General features: G+C 53.7%; 1 long non-coding RNA gene across 1 annotated transcript in view; it reads right to left on the reverse strand.

Annotated features, from left to right (window-relative positions):
* Window positions 1-1,903: 1,903 nt before the first annotated feature.
* The window catches only part of LOC115298616, an 8,773-nt gene continuing 3,603 nt past the window's right edge, over window positions 1,904-7,073 (reverse strand). Inside the window, exons 2-3 of the long non-coding RNA XR_003911798.1 lie at window positions 4,189-4,377; window positions 1,904-2,474 (exon numbers count right to left, since the gene is read on the reverse strand). This is a non-coding gene — a long non-coding RNA (uncharacterized LOC115298616). The remainder of the gene's footprint in view (window positions 2,475-4,188; window positions 4,378-7,073) is intronic.

Below are 7,073 nucleotides of genomic sequence, written 5' to 3' on the forward strand. Positions count from 1 at the left end.
AGCTTCAAGGTGAGCCCCGGGCAGGCGCCGGGCCAGCGGCCGCCGGGCGCGGGGGCGGGGGAGACGGTCGCGGCCCGACGACTCCCTCCCTCCGCAGCACCTGGGCCACTGCCTGCTGGTGACCCTCGCCCGGCACTACCCCGGAGACTTCAGCCCGGCCCTGCACGCCTCGCTGGACACGTTTCTGCGCCACGTGACCTCGGCGCTGGCCTCCAGCTACGGCTAAACTCCGGCAGGGGCGTCCAGGGACCCCGTCCCCTAGCCGGCCCTGCCGTGAGTTCGAGTTCGAGTAAAGTCCCTCAAGAAAGCAGCCTGCGCGCGCGTGTTCTGTCTGCGCGGGTCCGTTGGGTGGGGAGTCTCGGAGACGCCGAGATGTGCGCCCACCATCGGCAGACCCGGACGCCCCTCCCGCTGCCCGCTGGGCGCCCTGGGCGATCGAGGGGAGGTTGGATCGTCGTCACCCTCCGCCGGCGAGGCCGGACTCCCAGGAGCGGGCGAGCCGGCCCCGGCCCCTCCGCTGGACGTCTGGGAACGCGAGGGAGCGGCGCCCCCTCCCGGCAGGACCTGCGCAGAGCCCGCCCGGCGGGCGCTGGCGCGGGGAGGACCGGGGCGGGTTGGGACCGGCGGGGGATGGTGGGGGACGGGGAGGGTGCCTGGGTGTCCGGAGGCCCCAGCGGGAAAGCCCCTCCTGCAGACCCTGGACCCGGTGGGAGACGAGTCCCCAGCACCCGGTCGTGTAGCAGACGAGGTGGATCAGGGGCTGGCCAGAGCCCTGCCTAGATCCCACACTTCCCAGGAGACAGCCGTCAGAGCCTGTTTTGTTTTGTTTTTCGATTTTTGTTTTTGGTTTTTACTTTTCCTCACAAAATCAATCCTGGTCATTGCAGAAACTTGAAGGCATAGCCCACTTACTGCATCCTCCTTTGTACCACGGTGGGTGGGGCACATCCATTTTTCCTCCAGTTCCCACTCGACACTTGGGGAAACTGTGAACGAGTGGAGGTCACCGGGGTCAGACCCAGTAGTAGGCAGGGGACACACGCGCACGCGCGCGCGGAGGCAGCCCCGCCCAGATGTGCAACAAGCTAACATTAATACATGGCCCATCACGTCCTTCCAGGAACAGTCAGTGGTACTTTCCTTTTTTTTTTAATGTTTTATTTATTTTTGATACAGAGAGAGACAGAGCATGAGAGGGGGAGGGGCAGAAAGAGAAGGAGACACAGAACCAGAAGGAGGCTCCAGGCTCTGAGCTAGCCTGTCAGCACAGAGCCGGATGCGGGGCTTGAACCCACGAACTGTGAGATCACAACCTGAGCCAAAGCCTGACGTTTAACCAACTGAGCCACCCAGGCGTCCCAGAGGTACTTTCCTTAAATGGCATCCTCAAGGTGACACTGGAACAAGTGGACGCATTGGACCATATGGAAACGGATACCTGGGTGTGGGGAGGGGAAGCATAAGCGTAGCTGAAAGAGGAACTGGGAGCACAGTACTTGCCACAAGGTGTTATTCTTCTCTCTCTTATCTGAGACAGCCTCCAGTCTTCTCCCCGCCTTCTTTAAAAGTCAGTCAACCCACAGAAAAATAAGCCAAAGGAAAAACAGGCAGCTCGCAGTGCGCTGACGGCGACAGATGTTTGCAACGGCCCTCAAAGATGTACACATTAAAGTGCTCCTTGGGGCGCCGGGGGCTCAGTCCGTTAAGCGTCCGGCTTCGGCTCAGGTCATGATCTCACAGTTCGTGGGTTCGAGCCCCACGTCGGGCTCTGTGCGGACAGCTCAGAGCCCCGAGCCTGCTTCGGATTCTGTCTCCCTCTCTCTCTGACCCTCCCCTGCTCACGCAGTCTCTCTCTGTCTCTCAAAAAAAAAAAAAAAAAAATTAAAAAAAAAGAAAACAGAGTTAAAAAAAAAAACAAAAGTAAATTAAATTAAAAGATAAAATAAAATAAAATGCTAAAATGCTCCTTAACTACCTGACACTTAATCATGACAAAATATGAAAAAGGCAAGATCGAATACACTTCCGGTAGAAGTGTACTTGGAAGCTTTGGGTAGGTGATTCAGTTGTAGTTCGTGGACTGGGAAATGTTTGATAACAGGCACCTGGGAAATGGGCGCGGGGGCTGCTTTGTAGCAATCGCCAATGTGCGTGGTGTAAATACTACCATCAGGGGTGATTCCAGTTGTCAATACGCTATCACTGGACGTGACGTTAGGGAGAGAGCGCCGTGCATGCCACTGTGTGTATCTCCACTGTCCAGATACGAGATACGAAAGATGGGAGCCCACCGAGTCAGAGCATAGACAAGTTGTGAGTCTTCAGGAGCGCCTGGGAGACTCCGGCGGGTGAGTCTGACTCGGTTTCAGCTCGGGCCACGACCCCAGGGTGGGGGGATCCAGCCCGCGCTAAACGTGGAGCCCGCTTGGGGTTCTCTTCTCTCCTCCTCTCCCCTACTCGTGCTTGCTCTCTCCCTAAAAAAGAACAAAAAAGTAATGTGTTTTCAACATTTATTTCCTTTTTTAACATACTTGTTTGTAAATTCATACAATCTAATTTTTTGCTTTAATCTGTAATCATGGTTATGTTTAACAACCAGCTCTCAGACTTCCGGCAAATTTAGCACGAGGAGTCTCCGCACCCCAGTGGCTCTGTCCTTTAAAACCCAAAGGTGCACCCCGAAGGCGCTTCTGTCATGGAGCTGCCTCTGAGGGGGTCTCTGCAAATGGGCTCCGGGGCCCATCGTTCCTGTCCCACCCACCTGCGATCTCGCACGGAGGTCTCCACCGGCCCACGAGCGACCCCACGGCAGCCATCCCCTCAGGGCTCGCCCCTGGCCACCCACACCTGTTATTGCAGCCTGGGCCGCCTGGGTTCTGCCTCCAGTAACAGCGCCTGCTTAGTGCAAAGTGCCCTGGGGAAGCCACCCCTAACCACCCCGGTCCCCCCAGCTTCTTGCTCCAGAAGTCCACTGTCCCGGTCAAGGCTACAGTGCTGGGAGTCCGGAGACCTCCAGCAGCGCGGTCACTGTGATGTGGCCCTGGAAGCCACGAGGAAGCAGGCTGGCGGCCAGCCTGGCCAAGCCAGCCCCCAGCCCAGCACCTGAGTGGCCACCGCAGTAGGCTCAGTAACCCCCACGCCCCCAGTGCTCCACAAACTAGGCAGGCCCAGCAAGCCGAAGCAGCAGGATTCCTTTTTCTTATGTTTATTTTTTTAATTAAAAAGAAAAAAATTTAACATTTATTTATTTTCAAGAGACAGGCAGAGCATGAGCTGGGGAGAGCATCCGAAGCAGGCTCCGGGCCGAGCTGTCAGCACAGAGCCCCACAACGGGCTCGAACGCACGAACCGCAAGATCATGACCTGAGCTGGAGTTGGCCGCTTAACCAGATGAGCCACCCAGGCGCCCCTGGATTCTTTTATATCAAAATAGGAAAGCACCAAATAGGAACTTGAGAGAACCGCACTGCTTACTATCCAAGCCACAGGCAAGCCTTCCCTGTAACTGTGCGCCTAGCACTGAGTGGAAAATAAACTCCAAGCAGCCAGTGTTATACCCAGATTTAATATCGCCCCCAAAAACCAGAGACTGCCAGGGAGACCGAGTCACGCATGCAAAAGCAAAGGGCGGTTTTATTACGGGCTTAGGCTCCGCTAGCCTCAGCTCGGGCTCACAGACTTTACCGGCCCAGTGGATCCATGCAGAGAGCCCGGAACCTGGCGGGGTAGGGGCTATTTTGGGAAGGGAGCGTTACAGGAAATGGTGACACAGGGATATTGGCAGCAGGTTTAACCATTCATTGATACTTTTGGTGGGAGCCAATCACAACATTTGGATAATTGACCAATCACAGAGGGGGCCCAGGACCCTCACGTAGGGGGCAACTAGTCTTAAGCAATAGGTGATTATCTTACAGACTCCATCTTTAGGCCCGCCCTTAGAAATGTAAAGGGTGTTAAATGGCCTTTCCTGATTGGGTGGTACAAGGGCAGTCTCTCCTTCTATTGTCTAATGATCCTGCGTCCTTACACCAGAAAGGGGGAAAAAGTGCAAATTCCCTTTCTGGGAATTTATCCTACAGAAAATGGTGGCACACATATATAAAGATGTATGTACAGTGACGTTCTTTGCAGAATAGAGCAGAATTTTTTTAAATAAGAAAACCCGTGCTGCACAGCCACACTCACCCCTGGGTCTGTGTGCAGCCACCGCAGGGCCCGCGCTCGGCCTCGGGCAGACGCTGGGCACAAGACTTTCACGAATCAGACGGCGCTGCGGCGCGACCTGTACAGCACAAATCCTCTTTTCCACTGACATAATCATAAGAAAATCGGACAACAATGTACACCGAATGTTGGCAGCAGTTACCCACAGGCCTGAGAGCAAAGAGAGGAGAAGGGAGTGTTACCACAGTTTACATAGTCCCAGACAAGGAAGGGGGCTGGGGTAGGAGTGACTTTTCATTTGCATTTTTAGTTTTCACAAATAACTTGCAGAAAATCTTCCTGTCAATATTTGTAACTAAACTCAATGCTGAAGCATTCACACAACGACTGCCTTGGGGGATGGTGACGGAGGCAGAATGTCGGGCGGATATGGCCAGTGCTTACAGCGTCCCCGCAGGAGAGGGCCTGCGCCCACCACGGGCGCCTGGGCTCGGTCCCTCCTCCCTGGGAGAGGTCGAGGCCTTGCCCACTGTCCTGCTGTGGCACCGTCATCAGGTCCGCCCGCAGCGGCCTTCCTCCGTAGATCTATACACTTGTAGTTCATCTTATGCATGGAAATTACTTGCCCTTTTCTTCTATCCTTATTCGGGGGGTGGAGGGGGAGCGGGCCCCTCCTCCCGAGGCACCGGCTCTTCCTCAGCCCTGCAAGACCGCCTGCTCTGAGCAGCCATTTCCAACCTGGGAAAAGAGGCCACGGCTTCTTTTGCAGGTAACTACAGATACTGGACAAGTGGTTTAAATAAGTCTTTTTTTTTAAGCTCTATACCCAACACGGCGCTTGAACTTCTGAGATCAAGAGTGATACGCTGTACTGACTGAGCCAGTCAGACACCCAGATTACACAGTCCTAGAAGCATCCAACAGCGAAGGAGAGATAACGAGCCTTCAGGCTGGAAGCCAAGCGAAGGCGAGGACTGGGCGCGAGGCCATCCCAGCACCTAAACTACTCGGGCCCTGAGCTCTGTGCCCAAACTAGCTCAACTGGGCTGGGATTTTCTTCCTCATCGGTAACAAAGGGGCCAGAATAAGGTGAAGTGCTTCATAGGTGACTCTTCCCCGTAAACGTGGGGCCCAAAGGCTACACCTACTGGACAGTTCTCTCCGTTTCCCAAACATGGGCCCTAAAGAAAACACCTTGGTGGTTGGCAGAAAAGGGAACGGCTTTTCCTGACAAACTGAAATCACATGTCGACACCCCCCCGGCTCTGCAGCCCCGGTTCATATCACCTGAACGGTCCCGCAAAATCTCAGGCTATGGATTTCACTGACAACGATCCTGGACGCCCTCATAGGTCCCAGACATCTGGCAGAAGGCAAGAAGTCCTTCCTAGACGAAGTCACTTTACTATAGGCCACAAAGAGCAGGACACCTGGGTGGCTCATTTGGTTGAGCATCTGACTCAACCAAGTCAGGATCTCACCGTTTGTGAGTTTGAGCCCCACTCTGGGCTCCTACTATCAGCACAGAGCTATCTCCCTCTCTGCCTCTGCCCCCCTCACACACTCAAGAAAGAAAGGAAAGGAAGGGAGGAAGGAAGGGAGGGCAGGGCAGAGAGCAGCAAGGTCACCAAGCATACAAGAAAATAAGCACCAGGTATGAGACCCAGATGACACCCAAGTCAGCAGATGAGACCCAGAGGGGCAGGCAGTGAAGAGGTCAATTCAATTGCAAGTGCGCCTACTGTGTTAAAAAAATTAAAGACGAGATTTGAAATATCTGCATGAAGTACTAAAATACAAAACAATGACACAGCACATGTGAAAAGCTGGAAGTTTGATATAAATTGTATTAAACCTCTGTGTGTATAGTCATCAAAAATAAAAATCCATGGGAGTTGCCTGGGTGGCTCAGTCAGTTAAGTATCTTACTTCGACCCAGGTGATGATCTCGTAGTTCATGGGTTCAAGCCCCACGTTTGGCTCTGTGCTGACAGCTTGGAGCCTGTAGCCTGCTTCAGATTCTGTGTCTCCTTCCATAGCAACCCCTCCCAGGCTCATGTTCTGTCTCTCTCAAAAACAAACATTAAAAGAACATTGCAAAATAAAAATCCAGGAGTGCCTGGGTGACTCAGTTGGTTGAGAGTCTGACTCTTGATTTTGGCTCAGGTTAGGATCCCACAGTTGTGGGATGGAGCCCTGCATCAGGCTCCACACTGAGTGTGAAGCCTGCTTGGGACTCTCTCTCTTCCCCCTCTTCTGCACCTCTCCCCCACTTGCAAATACTCCCTCTAAAATGAAACTTCATTATTTTAAATTGTTTTTAATGTTTACTTTTGAGACGGAGAGAGACACAATGTGAACGAGCAAGCAGCTCCAGGCTCTGAGCGGTCAGCACAGAGCCCAATGCAGGGCTTGAACCCACGAACCGTGAGATCATGGCCTGAGCCAAAGTTGGACACTCAACCGAATGTGTCACCCAGGTGCCCCTAAATTTTGTCTTTAAAAGTTTGTTTTTGAGACAGAGAGAGAGTGCGTGAGAGAGTGGGGAGGGGCAGATAGACGGAGAGACAGAAGACCCAAACCAGGCTCTCCTCTGACAGCACAGAGCCCGATGCAGGGCTCAAACTCACAAACCATGAAATCATGACATGAGCCGAAGTTAGCCACCCAGGCGCCCCTAAAATAAAATGTTTTAATTAAAAAAAAATTCAATGGGTCAGTTTAACACATAAAACACAGTTACAGAGAGAAGTAGTGACTTAAAAATAGGTCAGAACAAACTCTCCAGATTGCAGCCTCTGCACAACCCTGAGCACGAGCACCTCCTTAAGCTCCGTGGCCCTGGTGCCCGGCCTGCGGCCCCTGGCGCCCCGCCTGCGGCCCCTGGTGCCCCGCATGCGGCCCCA

The sequence above is a fragment of the Suricata suricatta genome, chromosome 8 (assembly GCF_006229205.1).
Source record: "Suricata suricatta isolate VVHF042 chromosome 8, meerkat_22Aug2017_6uvM2_HiC, whole genome shotgun sequence".
NCBI lineage: Eukaryota > Metazoa > Chordata > Mammalia > Carnivora > Herpestidae > Suricata > Suricata suricatta.